Here is a 20,649-nt window from a genome sequence, read left to right as displayed (position 1 = left end):
TTTTTTGTTTTGTTTTGGATGATGTTCATTAGATATATGTTAATATTAATACTTACCTTTTCATTGTAGACATATCCTCAACCAAGTTGCAAGTTTTTATCAAGGAAGTGAAAATGACCTTATGGGCTTTTATCTAATAATTAGGACCAATATCTACTTATTTTAATTTTTTCATTTCTTTACTTAGACGATATCTACAAAGGTGATATAAAAAGCCAATACCTATGATCCATTCATTCTAAGCTGGACAAATATTTAGATTGAATTATCTTCCTTTCATGTAACCTGGATTTAATGTTAAGCATACAGTATGACTGTGTGGATCTCAACAAACTGTAGAAAATTCTTTAAGAGATGGGAATACCAGACCACCTGACCTGCCTGAGAAATCTGTATGCAGGTCAAGAAGCAACAGTTAGAACTGGACATGGAAGACTGGTTCCAAAGCGGGGAAAGAGTATCTCAAGGCTGTATATTATTACCCTGCTTATTTAACTTATATGCAGAGTACATCATGAGAAATGCTGGGCTGGATGAAGCAAAATCTGGAATCAAGATTGCTGGGAGAAATATCCAAAACCTTAGATATGCAGATGACACCATCCTTATGGCAGAAAGCGAAGAGGAACTAAAGAGCCTCTTGATGAAAATGAAAGAGGAGAGTGAAAAAGTTGGCTTAAAACTCAACATTCAGAAAACTAACATCATGGCATCTGGTCCCATCACTTCATGACAAATAGAAGGGGAAACAGTGGAAACAGTGACAGACTTTATTTTTGGGGCTCCAAAATCACTGTAGATGGTGACTGCAGCCATGAAATTAAAAGACATTTACTCCTTGGAAGGAAAATTATGACCAACCTAGACAGCATATTAAAAAGCAGAGATATTACTTTGCCAACAAAGGTCCATCTAGTTGAAGCTTTGGTTTTTCCAGTAGTCGTGTATGGACATGAGAGTTGAACTATAAAGAAAGCTGAGTGCTGAAGAATTGATGCTTTTGAACTGCAGTGTTGGAAAAGACTCTTGAGAGTCCCTTGGACTGCAAGGAGATCCAACCAGTCCTATCTAAAGGAAATAAGTCCTGAATATTCATTGGAAGGACTGATGCTGAAGCTGAAACTCCAATACTTTGGGCCACCTGATGCGAAGAACTGACTCATTGGAAAAGACCCTGATGCTAGAAAATTTTGAAGGTGGAGGAGAAGGGGACAACAGAGGATAAGATGGTTGGATGGCATCACTGACTCAATGGATATGAGTTTGAGTAAGCTATGGGAGTTGATGATGAACAGGGAAGCCTGGCGTGCTGCAGTCCATGGGGTCAGAAAAAGTTGGACACGATTGAGCGACTGAACTGAACTGATACAATTTCTAGCATTATATCAAGTACTTGAAAGGCCACACACAAAAAAAAAAAAACCCACAAAGAATTCTTCCATCTTAATATTTAGCTAATAACTGCTTAATAATTTACCTTAAGATAGCTATCATGGAAATAAAGCACATTTTGTGTTGATGGATACCTGGTAGGATACAAATTATCTGTATCGGAGATGAAAAAAGTAACTAGTATTGCTTCCTTTCTCTCCGTTTTCTTTTCCATTTTCCTTATATTTTTCTTTTCCTCCCCTTGCTTTCATCTTTGTCTTTCATGTTTTACTCCCACTTCCTTTCCTTTGAATAATTCTATTCTATTATTGTCAGGCCAGAGAAGGCAATGGCACCCCACTCCAGTACTCTTGCCTGGAAAATCCCATGGACGGAGAAGCTTGGTAGGCTGCAGCCCATGGGGTTGCTAAGAGTCGGACATGACTGGGTGACTTCACTTTCATGCATTGGAGAAGGAAATGGCAACCCCCTCCAGTGTTCTTGCCTGGAGAATCCCAGGGACGGGGGAGCCTGGGGGGCTGCCGGCTATGGGGTCGCATAGCTTCAGACACGACTGAAGTGACTTAGCAGCAGCAGCATTGTCAGGTACCTTATTTCCCTCTTTTTATCGCTGCTTTCAGCTTTACTAGCTCTTGTTTTGCTGCCTTTCCCTCCGATGTCTTTGGCTAAGGGTAAAAGAGAGGATGAGCTCAGAGAGGTTATGTCTTGGTTCATAAACCACTGGCAATTTGTTTTTCACTTATAATTTAAAATAACACTTGGTTAACCCACTGCTGATTGTATGGTGCTTATGCCATGTTGTTTCCTAGAGATAAATTATCTTCTTTGACTCTTACCACAGACCACTTTAAAATGCTTTGGAATCCAGTCTAGCTGCCTCAAATTTATTCTGTAACACAGATGATTTGGGGAGTGGTGGAGAAGGGGAGGCTTGCATGCTTGCTTGCATACACAAACACACACACACAAGACAGGGAATACATAATGACTGTATTAACATGTGAATTCCTGTCTGCCACCTGCAATGTTGAATTAGTAAACACTACTGAGCTCAGTGCATGCATGAAACTAATGTGAAGGACATTTATTATTCCATATATTATTACTAAGCCCTAAAAATACATGGTGTCCTGAAATGGATAACAGAATGCCAAAAATTCTTTAGTTCTTCCATTTGAGAGTTGGGTATATTCTTATTCTCCTTGTGGCCTGGCTCAAGACTGCTCTGGTGACACTCTGTGTTTAAGCTCTAAAACATGCAGCAAGTGCTACCCTTAGCCTTTTGGAAGTCTGAGTCACCATGAAAGATGGCCAGCTATTTGGGGAGACGAGCTGGAGAAGTCCTAAGATTACATTGCAGGGGGATCTAGCTGAGTTCAGCTTTCAGCCTTTTCTCCTTCTCAAGATTGTCAGACAGATGAGTAAAATCACAGACCATTGAAATCAGTCTAGGTGCCAGCAAAATACAGTTACCAAGGAGTTGATGCCGCATGGAATGGAAGAATCATCCCTGTGTGCATATTTATGCCTCACAAAACAGTGAGACATGTTCAAGTGGTGGTTATTTAAAGCCCTGTGTGTTCAGGTGTCTCTTGCTTATCAGCAGACAAAGAGATCATGTTTTCTCTAAGGACATGAGAAAAAAAAAAATCTACGTAGTCTTCTGCTTATTTATGTGGCTACTGTATATTTTCTAGGTGGTTAATAACATTTCATATCTCTATCCTGTGGCTCTGAGTTGAGGAAAGAGGAGAGAGCACTGAACAGATTCTTGCATCAAAACCCCTGATATATTTCTCTTTCCCCTTCCTTTGTGATTTTAGTGAGAGAAGCACGCTTAAGACAGGAGGGCATAATATAAATAAGAGGTCTGTCAGAGAGGAAAGGGTCAAAAGCTAGCCAAGTTGATGCCAAATATCAGTAGCGCTGCCCTGAAAGAGAGACACTTCTTTGGGGTTCAAAGCTGTGATTTAGTGATTGCATCGCTGCTTATAACTTTCCATAGGAGTCACTGGAGGAGTCGTGGTGCATGCAGGCAGCTCTCATAAGCCTGAGCACACTTTCTGTGTTTGAGCAGCTCCCAGTGCTGTAACACAGTTTCAAATTGCACTTCACTGTTCCTTTGAAGCATTATTCTGTCTTTCTTTTGGCCCAGTCTGCTGCTTTTAAAGCCCCTCCTTCTGCTTTTAAAAAGATGAAAGGATCCGTGAGAGTCAATTATTTTTAAAAGAATAAGACAGAAAAACAATACTAGGAACCGAGAAGCTGGGTGACAAATATCTTTGTGAGTTACTTAAAACAGGTGAAAAGTGTGAGACTTTCTTGATGTCAACTGTTCACAAAAGAGTTTAATAACATGTAGTCTCCTGGTCTGCAGATGTATGGAATTCTATTATGTGGCTGCACTGTACTGGGAAAACATCACCAAAATAAGACAGCCAGTGCACATTCATATCATTATCCATCAGGTTTTTGTGTGCTAAGTCGCTTCAGTCAGGTCTGACTTTTTTGTGGCCCTATGGACTATAGTCCACCAGTCTCCTCTGTCCATGGGATTCTCCAGGCAATACTGGAGCAGGTTGCCATGCCCTCCTCAAGGGCATGAATTGAGCCCGTGTCTCTTACATCTCCTGTATAGGCAGGTGGGTTCTTTACCACTAGCATCCCCTGGGAAGCCCCATCAGGTTATTACTGAAATATAAAGTACTTCTCTCCTGAAAAGTATAACTAAATGTGGCAGTATTTTAAAAACATCTTTTTTGTGACCAAATACTTTGAAAATATATGGAAAGGTGAGTTAGCTTATTTGATGATCATAAAAATGAAAATATGATTAAGAAAAATGAAACTGTGAAATTCAGAATTTAAGCTATTACTAGACACTGCATTACCTACTTTTCATAAAATATTTCAAATACCTGTAAAAATATAAACTAATACCCAAATTTTAGCCTCAAAAGGAAAGGCCAGCAGTCAATCTATTGCCAAAATCTTCCACGATGTTCTGCTACCTATTGATTTGATGAAATATATAGCACAAACAATGCCAAATTTGAGTACAATTTGAAATAATGCCTGCTAGCTGAGGCTACTGAACTCCAATTGAAATATCTATGAAAACACAGCAAGAGACACAGAGTTATAATACTAAATAAAACCTGTGAACACCAGACAAGGATTTGCAAGGTCCCTGAATAAACAGTTCTGAACCATAACAGAGATAGTGGAAGTGAAACTCACTCAGTCATGTCCAACTCTTTGTGACCCTGTGGACTATATAGTTCATGGAATTCTCCAGGCCAGAATACCGGAGTGGGTAGCCTTTCCCTTCTCCAGGGGATCTTCCCAACCCAGGGACCGAACCCAGGTCTCCCTCATTGCAGGAGGATTCTTTACCAGCTGAGCCACAAGGGAAGCCCAAGAATACTGGACTGGGTAGCCTATCCATTCTCCAGCGGATCTTCCCTACCCAGAAATCAAAGCGGGGTCTCCTGCATTGCAGCTGGATTCTTTACCAACTGAGCTATCATAAGACCTACAGCAAAAAATGAAAAACTTTAAGATGATGATGGTAGATTTCCATGCAATCACAAAGAAAACGAATCTTCCCAGACTAGACTGGGGAAATATCTGATCCTTCATCCACCCAAAATATACATGAATACACCTTACAGGAATATTCTGTTCTTAGTCCCCTCAAATGTGACTACATTAAATGCTCTGGTTCTCATTCCATCTCAGGAATGAGTTAGACATTCAGTGATCTGTTATCCCTAGGATGTGAAGGCCATCATAAGCCAAGACAGAGATGGAAAAAGCTGGAGTGTTGGTATGTGAGGGGCTTCAGAGGCTCATGTGCTGTTTCTGAAAAGGAAAGAATTGCATCCTGCTTCAAATACTCCACTAATAAATTCTTGTCATTGAAAAAATGAAAGCCCTTTAATTTCAGTAGAATCATATCAGATATAAACTTTAAACAACAGACAGTTGGGTACACATATATTACAATCCAGATTGCTTTCTGACTCAGAGAATTAGGAGGGCAGAAATAATTTACCCATTCTATTTATGTCAAAACCTCAGCCAAGCTGGAGCCCTCTCCATTTAAGACTGGGAAACAAAGAGCACTTGAATTTGTAATAAAACTGATAAAAAGCCAACATGAAAAGTGAATAGCAATGAAGACAAATATGAAAAATATAACTGTGTACTCACAACTCAAAATGCTGACCGTAGAGAATAGATAAAAGATAAGATGATAACATAATGAGAATTTTTGATAAAAATAAAGAGAAGAAAAGGAATCTCATAGGGATATGAAAATATTATAAGGAAAACTAAAAAGTTATAAAGCGGTCTATTTTGAAAGAAAACTATGTAAATTAGTATTACAGATGAAAACTGTAGGACTCTCTCTTATAATCTAGAGAATAAGGACAAATAATTAGAATGTAAGATATATTAATATATAATTAAGAAGGGCATCCCTGGTGGCTCAGACTGTAAAAAGTCTGCCTACAATGCAGGAGACCTGGGTTCGATCCCTGGGTTGGGAAGATCCCCTGGAGAAGGAAATGGCAACCCACTCCCGTAGTCTTGCCTGGAAAATCCCATGGACGGAGGAGCCTGGTAGGCTGCAGTCCATGGGGTCTCGAAGAGTCTGACACGACTGAGCGACTTCACTTCACTTCAATATATAATTAATATATTTAAATGTAGGGTATTAATGTGACAATAAATAACATGAAAAACGGAATGAAATGAAACAAAATATAACATGCATCCTTGAAAATGAAAAGGAGAGTTGATTTAAGGTAATATAAACATGGGTATATAAGAGAGAAAGAGCAAAAGTAAATCTTTAGAAAGCACAAAACATATTTAATAACAATAATCTAGTTTTAGAAATCTATGATTTTTATCCGCAAAATTGTACTGATAGACTCAAATGTATACATGTGAAATCCCAATGGTGATTTAAATTTGACAGAATGATGAAGGATAAATAAGAACATCCAAGAACATATTTTAAAAGAAAAATAATGTGAGAGTACATATTATGCCAGATACTATCATATATTATAATGTTGATTTGAGTGAATGAAATAATACAGGCAGAGTTAATTAACAGAATTTACCCATTCTTAAAGATGTTAGTAGTACTCTCTTTAAAGTCAGACAGGAGAAAAGAATGCCTTCTATCCCTGCATATACTGAATAAGGGAGGTTTGGGTAAACACAGGAAGTAAAACATCTAAGGAAAAAAGAAAAATATTGATCTCAAAAAAGGAAAACTGTCGTAATTTGCTAGCAAGATAATTTATAAAAAATAATTTTTGGCCTGATACACAAATTTACACAGATCATTTGTATTTATAAACACCAGTATAAACAATTAGAAAAAGTTACAAATGAAAGAAGGGGATTTTCCTATAGTCTCTAAATTTTGGCTAAGGCACAAGACAGGGAAAAGAAACGTGCACTCACTAATCAAGATGGCCTTAATCTTCCACTCATTTTGACTAAATTTTAGACAAGCTTCTTCCTGACTCAAGGCTCTGACCTCCCTTTACTTAGAACATTTACTTTAGGAAAAAAGTGTACTTGTAAATTCTTCCTCTGCCACATTGACATGTAAATCTTTTTAAAAGCCTCTTGCCAGTTTTACTACCTAAAATTTCTTTCTGAAGGACCTGGGAGCCAACCTTCAAAATGCAGTCATCACGGAGGATAGAGCATCTATCTTCTAGTTTCTGTGGGATGATAGGAGGCTGATTTCAATTGGAGCCTTGCTCCAAGTTTTAAACCTGCTTCCTCTTATGAAGTCTACTTATCCCTTGGGTAGAGCCAATTATAGGAAACAGGTGGCCTAACACTTCCCCACTCCAGTTCTTAAAAACTCTCCAACCGTTTATTTGAGACTGAGCTGTGGCCTCTCACCTCTATTACAATAGTCTTGAGTAAATTGTCCTTACCTGTTTAACTTTGTCCAGTAAAATTCTTTGCTTTGACACTAAACTTACTTTGAAGAAGGAAGGGAAACCAGAAGTTGCAGAGAAGTTGGGAAAGTAATGAACAAGGAAGGAAGAGTAAAATAATCTTCTCCAGGGCTTCATTGTATGTGTCAGCCCAGAGGTAGGGAAAGAGAAAAATCTATGACCTGGGAGTCAGATTGAAATTTTCAATTGCACTCTACTGGAACCATCATTTTAATATTGAACAATGACTTGAAAGCAATAGCTTCTGTCTTAGGAGCTATTCAAGGGGCAGGTGTTGGATAAATATAGACTTCCTGATTATTCTTCCAAGTTAAGCAGATATCTAAATAAATTTTAAAAAGTATACCACTTACAAGGGGCTTCCCTGGTGGCTCAGAGGTTAAAGCATCTGCCTGCAATACAGGAGACCTGGGTTCGATCCCTGAATCAGGAAGATCCCCTGGAGAAGGAAATGGCAACCCACTCCAGTATTCTTGCCTGGAGAATCCCATGGACGGAGGAAACTGGTAGGCTACAGTCCACGGGGTCACAAAGAGTCAGACACGACTGAGCGACTTCACTTCACTTCATACCACTTACAGTATTAATAGACAATTAAGTACCTAAAATAACTCTAACAAAGTATGTGTAGGAATTTACTGAAGGAAAAAAACACAATAAATGAAAACATATGAGACAGTACTAGTAATTTCCCTCAAATACATTTCTAATATTTAAAATTCAAATTAGATTACTAATTAGATTGTAAATTAGATTACTCCTACTTTTTTGTAGATGTGTAGTCCTGTAGTATCTATTTACTGAGAAGAAAAAAAAAATCAGCATATAAGTAGATCCATGCTATTGAACTGATACCTTCCAGATGTTCAAGCTGGATGTAGAAAAGGAAGAGGAACCAGAGATCAAATTGCCAACATCGTTGGATCATAGAAAAAGCAAGAGAATTCCAGAAAATCATCTACTTCTTCATTGACTATGCCAAAGCCTTTGACTGTGTGACTCACAACAAACGGTGGAAAATTCTTTAAGAGATGGGAATACCAGACAACCTGACCTGCCTCCTAGGAAATCTGTATGCAGGTCAAGAAGTGACAGTTAGAACTGGACATGGAACAACAGACTGGTTCCAAATCTGGAAAGTAGTACGTCAAGGCTGCATATTGTCCACCTGCTTATTTAACTTATATGCAGAGTACATCATGCAAAATGCCAGGCTGGATGAAGCACAAGCTGGAATCAAGATTGCTGGGAGAAATATCAATAACTTCAGATATGCAGATGAATGACGCCACCCTTATGACGGAAAGTGAAGAGCCTCTTGATGAAAGTGAAAAAACTGACTTAAAAGTCAACATTCAAAGAGTGAAGATGGTATCTGGTCCCATCACTTCCTGGCAAATAGATAGGGAAACAATGGAAACAGTGACAGACTTTATTTTGGGGGGCTCTAGACCCACTCCAGTACTCTTGCCTGGAAAAATCATATGGATGGAGGAGCCTGGTAGGCTGCAGTCCATGGGGTCTCGAAGAGTCGGACACGACTGAGCGACTTCACTTTCACTTTTCACTTTCATGCATTGGAAAAGGAAATGGCAACCCACTCCAGTGTTCTTGCCTGGAGAATCCCAGGGACAGGGGAGCCTGGTGGGCTGCCATCTCTGGGGTCGCACAGAGTCAGACAGGACTGAAGCAACTCAGCAGCAAAATCATTGCAGATGGTGACTGCCGCCATGAAATTAAAAGGTGCTTGCTCCTTGGAAGAAAAGCTATGACCAATCTAGACAGCATATTCAAAAGTAGAGACATTACTTTGCCAACAAAGTCTCTCTAGTCAAAGCTGTATGGATGTAATCATGTATGGATGTGAGCACTGGGATGGATGTGAGCACTGGGATCATAAACTGAGCACGAAAGAATTGATGCTTTTGAACTGTGGTGTTAAAGAAAACTCTTGAGAGTCCCTTGGGCAGCAAGATCAAACCAGTCAATCCTAAAGTAAATCAGTCCTGAATATTCATTGGAAGTGATCTCTGAAGAAGAAGAGTTAACTTCAAGACCAGGGACCAGGCTTGATCACTCAAGAGATTTTGAGTAGCAGAGTTTTATTAAAGTGAAAAAGGGACAGGGAAAGCTTCTGGCATAGACATCAGAAGGGGACAGAGAGTGCCCCCCTCACTAGTGTTAGTTAGCAAGGGAGTTATGTACTTTTCAATTAGTTTTTACAATAAATCAAAAGAACGTCTCCAGGTTGTAAAGATCTTACTAGACCCACTCCCATAACTTACATTTTAGGATAACAGGATTAGCCAGAAGGTTTTCAGGAAGGAGAAACTGTCCTCAAGAAGGATACATTGGTGTTATATAATCCTTAGTACAGAGTTTAAACTGAGTTGTTTGTTGTGTAATCATCAGTTCCAGGCTTAAAGAAAAAGTCATTTTATGTGACTAAGACTAAGAAATGTACAGGAAAAAAAGATGTTTGTCCTTTCTTCTTCCTTGAGAATTCCAGACCCCTTTCTCCTCCTCAGGGACCCTAGACTTCTTATCAACCTGCCTAGGAATTGGCTCTCTCAGAAGGACTGGTGCTAAAGCTCCAATACTTTGGCCACCTGATGTGAAGAGCTGACTCTTTAGAAAAGACCCTGATGCTGGGAAAGATTGAGGGCAGGAGGAGAAGGGGATGACAAAGGATGAGATGATTGGATGGCATCACTGACTCAGTGGACATGAGTCTGAGTAAGCTTCGGGAGGTGGTGATGGACAGGGAAGCTTGGCATGCTGCAGTCGATGGGGCTGCAAAGAGTCAGACATGACTGAACAACAACAGCAGCATGCTGTTCAAACCCATGTTGTTCAAGGGTGAACTGTTGAGGAATATATTTTAATCACATCAAATAAAGGAAAACCTTTTAATGAAAGATGTGAAAACTACAAATCCTATAGGAAATGATTAGTAAAATTGACTACATCCCACTGCTGGGCATACACACTGAGGAAACCAGAAGGGAAAGAGACACATGTACCCCAATGTTCATTGCAGCACTGTTTATAATAGCCAGGACATGGAAGCAACCTAGATGTCCATCAGCAGATGAATGGATAAGAAAGCTTTGGTACATATACACAATGGAGTATTACTCAGCCATTAAAAAGAATACATTTGAATCAGTTCTAATGAGATGGATGAAACTGGAACCTATTATACAGAGTGAAGTAAGCCAGAAAGAAAAACACCAATACAGTATACTAACACATATATATGGAATTTAGAAAGATGGTAACAATAACCCTGTGTATGAGACCGCAAAAGAGACACGGATGTATAGATCAGTCTTATGGACTCTGTGGGAGAGGGAGAGGGTGGGGAGATTTGGGAGAATGGCATTGAAACATGTATAATATCATGTATGAAATGAGTCGCCAGTCTAGGTTCGATGCACAATACTGGATGCTTGGGGCTGGTGCACTGGGACTACCCAGAGGGAGGGTATGGGGAGGGAAGAGGGAGGAGGTTTCAGGATGGGGAACACAGGTATACCTGTGGCGGATTCATTTTGATATTTGGCAAAACTAATACAATATTGTAAAGTTTAAAAAAAAAAAAAAACTAAGGATGTTCACTCAAGGAAACACATGACCAAGGAATAAGGATCAGACACTGTGAACAGTTTCCCCAGGCTCTCATTACCATGTCTACACACCTTCCTCATTTGCACCTAACTTCGTGACTCAAAACTCAGTTGTTCCTGTTCCTTTGTAAAACCAAACTCTGTACTCCTGCACTAGGTTTCTTACTGCTGTTTTTAGTTGAGATCTTTGCTACAGTAATTCTTGCTGTTTAGTTTACACATTCAAATCCTAGCTCTTTACTAGATAATTCTCATTAGTTTACAAGTAGATTGTATTTCTCTCACTCTAAGTATGAAATAAAATATAGAGTTTGTCTTGAACCGACTTACCCAGCCTGCTGGTTAATCATTGTTCTATTCCCATTTTACAGCAAAAGTCCTTGAATGACTTGTCTCCCCTCCTCTCTTCCACTCCAAATTCTCACTGAAACCCAATCCAATTAAGTGTGTGCCCCACAGACATGGAGATCCTGTCTTCTAAGATGTTAAATTATCAGCACACTTGCCTGAGGATTAGCGTTTGTCACAACTGCCCATGCTCTTCTCCATTCCCCTTCCACTTTTCCTGACTTGCCTCATATCTCATTTCCTCTGCCCTTTTTCCTGCTTCCTTTGCTGTCTCTTCCCTCCTTTCTTTCCTCTCAGTATTAAAGTGGCCCAGAGCTCACTGCATGTTCCTTTTCTCCTATTTTTCTTGTGGGATCTCATTCCTTCCCAGAGTTTTAAGTATTACTTCTGTGCCAGCAATTCTAAGATTTACATCTCCAATTCAGATTTTCCCCCTGAAATCTAGACTTGTATATATAATCACCAATATCACAGCAGAATAAATGTCTAATTAACTATCCTTTTAGCGATATCTTTAAAATATTTCCAGAACCTGGTTTTCTCTTACCATCTTTACTGCTTCTCTATTTAAAAGGCTACATCATGTAAAGGCTACATCATTTCTCCCTTGATTTCTGTAGTATTTCCTAACTTGTCTTTCTGCTTTCACTTTGCCTCCTTCACAGACTATTCTTAAGACAGTAGCCAAGCAGATAATTAACGAGGACCTACTGTACAGCACAAGGAACTTTCCTCGATACTCTGTAATGGGATGTATGGAAAAAAAAATCTACACAAGAGTGGATGTATGTATGTGTTTCCCTAATTCACTTTGCTGTACACCTGAAGCTAATACAACATTGTAAATCAACTATATTCCAATAAAAATTTATTGTAAAAAGACAGTGGCCAAAGTTGAATCATGCTTTAAAAAGCTACGTGACTTCTCTCCTCAAAACCCTGCGATAGTTTCCAACATTACTTCAAGTTAATGCTAATGATGTTACATATCCTGCTAGGCCTATATGCCCTCAATCCCCAACTTCAGACATCATTTTTTAAAATTACCTGCTTCATTCCTTTCCACTCAAGTGACCACTTTCCTCTCCTTCTAACACTCCAGGCATGTTCCTGCCTAAGACACTTTGTTCCAAATGTGAAAATATATGACGATTAAAGTTTTTATTACACAAAAAGCATTCTCTACGTTACATATAATTCATTATGAACAAAATGAAAGGCATCAAGCAAAACACTAAAATGGGCAAAGGATATGGACACATATGTCAGAAAATATGAAATATAAATTAGCAATAAGCATAAGTATAGGAACTAGTGATGGCAGTATAATTCTTACAGTCTTGAGAGCTATTATACATTTTGTATAGGAACATTTAATTTTTATTAATGATCTTTTAAACAATAATTTCTCATCAATTGATTGGGAAATAAAAAGCAATGGTTATGAAAGTTTTACACATATGCATTTTATCACACTATTTATTTTAAACACTGGAGAGATAAGCCATTAATTTTTAAATAAATGGTTTTATAAAGTATGTTTAGTAACCACTCAAAATAATATTTAGAGGATATTTACTGATTCAGAATATGAAATTAAAATGTAGCATGCATGTATTTATGTATTTATATGTGTGAGAATGTGTGTATATGTGCAGCAGAGGAAAGAAATACATTGAAAATGCCCCTGTATTTTCTCCAAGTAGTGGTAACAGAGTTTATTTAAAATGTATTATTTATCCTTGGCTATATTTTCCATGTCTTGTAAGATAAATGTTAGTGAATTTCAGAATTTTATAATCAAAATTTTATAAATTAATCTGTGTTATGTTTTGTGGTGTCAGAAACAGTATGGCTTGTTCTGAACGTACATGACATAAAACTAAAAAGTGGAAATTTAAACTAGAGAGGGTAAATAGAAAGCATCCTTATCTAAGTCAGTAAATTAGTTTATTTTTGATTTTATGGAGATTTTATATAATAAGGTTTTAGAATAGAATATTTTAAATAGACGGTAAGGAATCTGACTATAATGCAGGAGACCTGGGTTCAGTCCTTGGGTCAGGAAGATCCCCTGGAGAAGGAAATGGCAACCTACTCCAGTATTCTGGCCTGGAGAATTCCATGGAGAGAGGAGCTTGGTGGGCTACAGTCCTTGAAGTTAAGAAGAGTTGGACATGACTGACCGACTTTAACACTTTCACTTTCATACTTTTAAAGCATTTATATATATTATCCAAGTTGATTTTTGTAATACTTCGTAGTATAAATTTACATTATAACATGTCTTGCCCAAAGTCATGAACACATTTATTCATTTACATATAGATGTGGGTCCCTGGTATGTGCCCAGTGTTGTGTCTACTGGAATGCAAGAGTGAACCAGACAGATTTTCTGGGTGTCAAGCAACATCAACACTGATGAACCCTGGATTCAAGCCCATCTTATGGACCACAGGCTCACACTTTTTCACTACAGTAAGTGTTTCTTAGTGATTTAACTTGAAACTTTGTTTTTGTTTTTTACAGGTTTCTATTTGTCCTCTCACAAAGTAATTGGTCTGAATCTCCACTTTGCAAATGAAACCCAGACTTTGTATACTTTGTAAATATTCAATTAAAATTTAAATTATCTGGATCAAATATTTCTCTTCTATGTATCATTCTGCTGGTGGGCACCTGCTTACACTGTACTTAGAAAGCTGCCAAACAAATATATTCTTTCCACTTGGTAATAGGAAATAATTTCCAGGCCATCACCTTCCACATTATGTTTCATCTTGGCATTAATTTTAATGAAATAATAATGTACTTGGCACCAGAATATCATCTACCATCCAAGGATCTCCAAGTATGTAACAAACATTAATTAAGTAGCACAATAGCTCTATAAGAGAAAACATCATTATCACAATCCTGGAATTGAATAGATTGTTGAACAGGAAAAATAATGATGAGGAGCCCATTTATTTTGAACTAATCAGAAGGGAGTAGGCTGCCAACTTGAATACTTTCAGTTCATTACCTTACTCTAAGAAGTAGGAAAGGGTTGGGGATGAGCTGGGACTCCTCAGAAAAAACTTTAAATCCTGAGAGTGGAGTAAAAATTCCCACTTCTTCACCTAGTTTAACATATGAATGCTCTGTGATAATAAATTTAAAACGATTTGTCTGGTTGACCATTGCCTGAGAGCACTAGATTTCAAATCACAAAAATGCCCCTAACTCAAACTTAGTTCATTAAAAAAAAAAAAATGTAACTGAGATGGCTAGATGGAAGTTATTATTTAGTCACTAAGTCGTGTCTGCCTTGTGAACCCATGGACTTGTGAACCCACCATACTCCTCTGTCCATGGGATTTTCCAGGCAAAGATACTGGAGTAGGTTGCCATTTAGGCATACACAGATCAATTAATAAAAAAAAAAAAACAGTCGTTATGGCTCCTAAAATTGACTCAAATCTTGGTCTTCTGCAATGACTTATGAGATATTTGCTCAGGAAATATAACATTTTTCATTATGGTGAAATGTATTTGTTTTATAAAAGGCAATTAATTTCTGGATAAGAAGATCACTATTTCCCATTTGGCATGGTAACATCTGATCCTTCAGTATCCCAAAGTCAATGATGGTCTTTATCCCAAACAGAAAGGGCCAAAAAGTAACTTCAATATGTTATCTGCAACCAATAAATATAAAAATCATGTGTCATTCTGTTTATCATGCAGGTTTTTTTTATATTTAATTTTATCTAACTTTAATAATTGCTGGATTTTGTGCAATTTCACTATAAAAAGATTTCACACAGTTTGCTGATTTCCAATTGGCAGTGCCTTTCAAAGGTAAAGCTGTGAAGACACATCAGAGGTAAGGGGCTAATGTTTTGCTCAGGAAATGTATTACATTTGCATTTCCTACAGCTCTTCTATTTTGTAGCAGTATATGTGTTTGTATGAAAGATGATTTTAGAATTACTTCTATCCTTTTAAGCAGAAGTAGTTGAAAAATGGTGAATGAAGATGAGATTGGTCATTAAACTCCAGAATATTCAGAGAATGTCCTACTGCATCTGCATTTGGGTTATATCATCCATAAAAAATAAGTTTCTCAGTTATTTTGATTGCCTTTTCAAAAAATACTTGACAGATGCACACTTTTAATTTAAGAGTTCTTGGAAATGTGTGTGTTTCCTTAGTTATAATGTAATAAAGTTAAGATCATTATATTAAATAGTAATTAAATAGTTCATAGAGAATTCTAAATGCTTATTGTGAGTTAATCTAATCCTCTGAAAAGAGAACTGTTAATGTTTTACATGTTGTACTTAAAAAAAATAAATTATTGCTTAAAAGTGAAATTACTTAAGATACATCACATAACTGCTCTTTTTGAAAGCTTTTACCTGAAATTTTATCTTGCCTATATTCATTCTTATTTCATCATCAATTTAGTTAAAACATTTGCACATATTGATTATTTCGAGAAATACTACTTACTACCCAGCAGAGGAGTTCTGTGGAAAGAATACTAGTAAAGAGGAATTAATATATATTTTTTCTTGTTTAAAACAGTAATACTAACATTTAATATTTAGTAAGCAATAAGTTATTAGGCATGTGGTAAATGTTTTCTAAGTACCTGCTTATTTAATCCTCAGAATCCTGTGGTATAGACATTATACTATAGTTAACATTATATATGTATGCATTTGGGAAATAGGTATAAAGTAAAAATGTAATTTACCCAAAAAGACAATTAAGTGGCAGACCTGGGTTGTGAACACAGTACTGGATTGTACTTACTAAGTAAATAGAGTCCATGAGGCATTTCAGTCATGAGAATAGATTAAGGACCATGGATAGTTCCACTCCCCTGCAGTCAATGAATATGAAACTGTGAAAATATGACTTTGTTTTTCAATATTTGATAAGGAAATCTTAGGCCTGGACTGTAAGACACTGGTGATAGTGTCTGCATTATAAAATGGCTGGGCTAAACTTGGGCAAAATATTGAGATTGTATCTTAGTAATTATATTTTCCAATGTTATTTATACACTATTAAGCCAAATCTCTCCCTTCCTATGTACTAAGGAAGGAACATTTTTCAGATTCACAGTATAAAATTTGCTCCCCTCCCCCATAGATGATCACATATTTCTTTTATAAGCAGACCTGAATAAACTGATCACAATGATTGCATGTGGTAGAACACTATAATTGACCATCTAGACTAAAAAAAATAGAATTATATTCTACACAGTGTAGCTAAGCTACAGATGCCAAGCTTAATTTAAAGGATATTGCAATTGACTTTCAGGTTATAATTACAATGACCAAATTCTAAGCAATACATGTGAAGCTTATAGGAAAACTCTAGAGCATTCAAAATAATATTAAAGGCTTCCACAGAATAGTGCTACATAAAATTGTAAACTAAGAGGCAATATTGTCACAATCAGAGCAAATTATGTCACTGGTCTATGTTTTAGCATATTAGAGCAGAGCCACTCTGCTATGATCCATGCCCACAGCTTGTTCATTCTGATTGCAACATAGTCTTTTAACTATTATACACATCATTTCACACCTAACACCTAACGTTTTCTGGCTAGCACTAAGAATGGCTTTTCTTGTGTGCTGTCTACATTTTTTCCCTTTCATTTTTAAAAGACTGAAAAATATTATACTTTGTAAGCACTATCTACAGGTTTGATTCAAGTAGAATGGATCAGCATTTATTAGGAAAAAAATAAACTGAACAAAGCAAAATGTTGCTTGGTGATAGAGTTTTCCTAGTTTGAGATGCTAATGCTATTACTGCATATTATTAGTGCTGTTCAACATTTCTCCATCTGAAAGTAAGAACACAGTCTTGATGAAATATCTCAGGCCTAAATTTTAGTTTTTATAGGGTATCTTTAAAAAAAAATACAATCATGGTATTGGCTTAAGTTTTGCAATATATACAACCATTACTCAATTGTAATCTAACAAAAATAATATTGAATTTGTAAGTCAGTAGAGTTCTTATTTCAATGGCCGATTTACTACACAATTTCAGAAATCATATTCTGTTGATGCTTCCCAAAGTAAATAATAATATTTATGTACAATGCTTCTGAAAATTAATAAGCAAATGAAAAAGGATGAGTTGTTGGGGAAGGAGCAAAATCTGTTTGATCTAATCTATATAAAAGATACTATTTTCATTCTTTTTTACCACCAATGGGGAACTAGTTGCACAGAGAAGCTATATCACTCCCTAAAAGTTAAACAAGCAGTGGGACTGAGATCTGAACTCCAGATCTGGGAGATCCAGATCCCAGTGGCGCTAATGGTAAAGAACCTGCCTGCCAATGCAGGAGACATAAGAGACGCAGGTTCAGTCCCTAGGTCAGGAAGATCCCCTGGAGAAGGACATGGCACCCCACTCCAGTATTCTTGCCTGGAGAATCCCACGGACAGAGGAGCCTGGTGGGCTACAGTCCACAGGGTTGCAAAGAGTCGGACATAACTGAAGCGACTTAGCACACACGCACAATCTGGCTCCACAATCTATGTTCTTAATTATTAATACTTAGATATGTCACCTTTCTATAACTTTGGAACATACTGCCATCCTAACACCTTATCTTTATAGCTCTGTGACCTTTTTTTACAGAGAAGGCGATGGCACCCCACTCCAGTACTTTTACCTTGAGAATCCCATGGACAGAGGAGCCTAGTAGGCTGCAGTCCATGGGATCGCTAAGAGTCGGACACGACTGAGCGACTTCACTTTCACTTTTCACTTTCCTGCATTGGAGAAGGAAATGGCAACCCACTCCAGTGTTCTTGCCTGGAGAATCCCAGGGACAGCGGGGCCTGGTAGGCTGCCGTCTATGGGGTCGCACAGAGTCGGACACGACTGACGCAACTTAGCAGCAGCAGCAGCAGCAGACCTCTTTTTAACATGTGAATCTACTGATCCATAGAAGGAATATTTGTTTTAAATTACCTTTTGTTTTCGGCTATACGGATGGAACTGCAATGTCCATTCACATATTTATAACCTTCTAAGGCATAAACATACACAAGCAAGATAATCTACAGGTATGCTACAGTCTTGGCCACTCATGTACTTGGTCAACTGAAATATACACAGGAAACACTTGATTTCAGAACAAAGCAGGATACCTCCAATTCTGAGCCCTCACAATTTCCTGGAATTGTAGGTTAAAATAACTGCTTCAGATATGTGAATGGTCTATGGTAGGTGTTGACTGATATATGCTACCTCCCAGGTGGTGCTAGTGGTAAAGAACCTGCCTGTCAGTGCAGCTAAGAGACGTAGTTTAAATCCCTGGGTCAGGAAGATCCCCTGGAGCAGGGCATGGCAACCCACTCCAGTATTCTTGCCTAGAGAATCCAATGGACAGAGGAGCTGCACGGTAGGCTCCAGTCCATAGGGGCACAAAGAGTCAGACAGGAATGAAGTGGCTTAGCATGCATGCATGGAAGATATATAACAAAACATTTTTTTTTTGCCCTATTTACTGCACCTACTATTGCCAAGGGGTGTCTGTGCTCTGCTCTGGGTGGTGTAATGTGGATTGTCCTTGTCCTCAGGAAGTTTCCAGTTTAATAGGGGAAGGTAAGCATTGAACAGAACAATGGCAGTACAGCATCTGTCTCCAAGGTGAAATATAGACTGCTAAAGGAGCAACTCTGACTTGGCAGAGCTCATTCAGCCTAGGATGTTCAAAGAATCAAGACTATTGGGATCTGAAGAAAACAATTTTCAGCTAAACAGACTGGAGGGGGTGGCAGAGGTAGAAAAAAGGAGAACGTTCCAAGCTTGTGGCATAATACTTTCAAGGACTGCAAAACAGAAAATGGAAGGGAGAGTCTTCAAAGTGTATGAAGATTCTTGCAAGATGATTCATGAGTAGGTGGTTAAGTCCTTGAAATCTAACTGTGCTCAGTCAGAAATCTCTGTGCTTCGTAATTCCTTCTGCAAAGGATAGAGAAGCTTTAGAAACAGGCCTGGAGGCAACCACAGCTGTGTAAGATGACAAAGGTTCTTTTACCTGCTTCTGACTTGGCAGCAGCAGTGCTGTCTTGGGCTCCTAATTTCTCAAAAGTCCCTTGTTTCTACTGTTTGGCAGCACCCTTTTTTCATAAAAGGGGAAGTCTGTCTGAGCTGTGACTGTACTTAGAGCACAAGTGATTACATAATGGGCTGCTTCTTTCTGGGGCCACATCCTGCAGCTTCTCCCATTCCTAAGACCTCCCTGTCTCCATGTCTTACCTTGGCAGGATGCAGGACAGCTGATTGTTCAAGAGGAAACCAAACCAATACCCTAGAGTCAGAAAGTTTACCTTTCAAATTTTCAAATTTGGCTTCTTCCAAGTACAAAATCAATCTGTGTACGTGTGTGTGTGTCCACATGCATATATTCATATATGCAACACGTAAGAGCTAAAAGGCATGTTGCATTCTAAAAAGAAGTAACAGATCATATTCATGAGGAAACTAAATAGTCTTTTCAAGTGTTTAAGATCCATGGACATAAAGAAAGCAAAGTTGAATTCAGAAATCAGTTAATCATACATACTGTTTTTCTTGTTTTTGTTTTACTATTTCTCTTGTTTTTCACCTGGGCACATTGCAGAGATTACCATCCTGACCTTTACTGCAGCGAAATGTGGCTACAAAACTAAATTACAAAGTAATGAGAAGGGAGTACTCTGTGCTACCTCTAGGACAGACGTATAAAATTTCCTATGAGCACTCTTCAATGTGCTAAACTTTCCCCTTCTTTTTTTATTGTTGTTGTTTCTGTTGCTTAGAGAAGCCACATGTTGAAGACGGAAGAGGTTTTATTAGTCTGGGATTCAAATGCAAGAACCCCCATGATCATCTCGCCGTGACAACTATTACACATGCACACATCTTTTCTCATTGACTGGGAATATCAGTCCTAGATTATTAGATACATTGTTTTTTGCTTAAGTGTTTAACATTTTGTATATATTTGTTACTGCAGCTTATCCTACCCTACCTTGCACAGAATCTGCAAGTTCTCATTCTATTTTTATGAAATGTATATATTACAGGTAAACAGCCTGTAAGTATTAATATGATTCACTTACTTTTTGATCAAATAAATTCATTTGATAAGGTCAAAAATTAACCAACTGTATATTTATTTTTGCTTTATAGTTAATAATATTTTATACTTTGCAAACAACCTAAAAGTACTAGTAGCACCATTATTAACCCAGGAAAAATGTTCT

General features: G+C 37.8%; 1 long non-coding RNA gene across 2 annotated transcripts in view; it reads left to right on the top strand.

Moving 5' to 3' along the window:
* The window catches only part of LOC133246812 (uncharacterized), a 37,430-nt gene extending 23,432 nt beyond the window's left edge, over window positions 1-13,998 (top strand). The window contains exon 3 of one of the 2 annotated variants that reach the window (XR_009736185.1): window positions 13,898-13,998. This is a non-coding gene — a long non-coding RNA (uncharacterized LOC133246812). Of the gene's footprint in view, window positions 1-13,696 lie in introns of both variants that reach the window. The other variant, XR_009736186.1, reaches the window with a different exon arrangement.
* Window positions 13,999-20,649: the final 6,651 nt, after the last annotated feature.

This window comes from Bos javanicus, chromosome 4 (genome assembly GCF_032452875.1).
Source record: "Bos javanicus breed banteng chromosome 4, ARS-OSU_banteng_1.0, whole genome shotgun sequence".
Classification (NCBI taxonomy): domain Eukaryota; kingdom Metazoa; phylum Chordata; class Mammalia; order Artiodactyla; family Bovidae; genus Bos; species Bos javanicus.
Note: the sequence above shows the minus strand (reverse complement) of the source record. Positions and strands in the feature narration are given on the sequence as shown.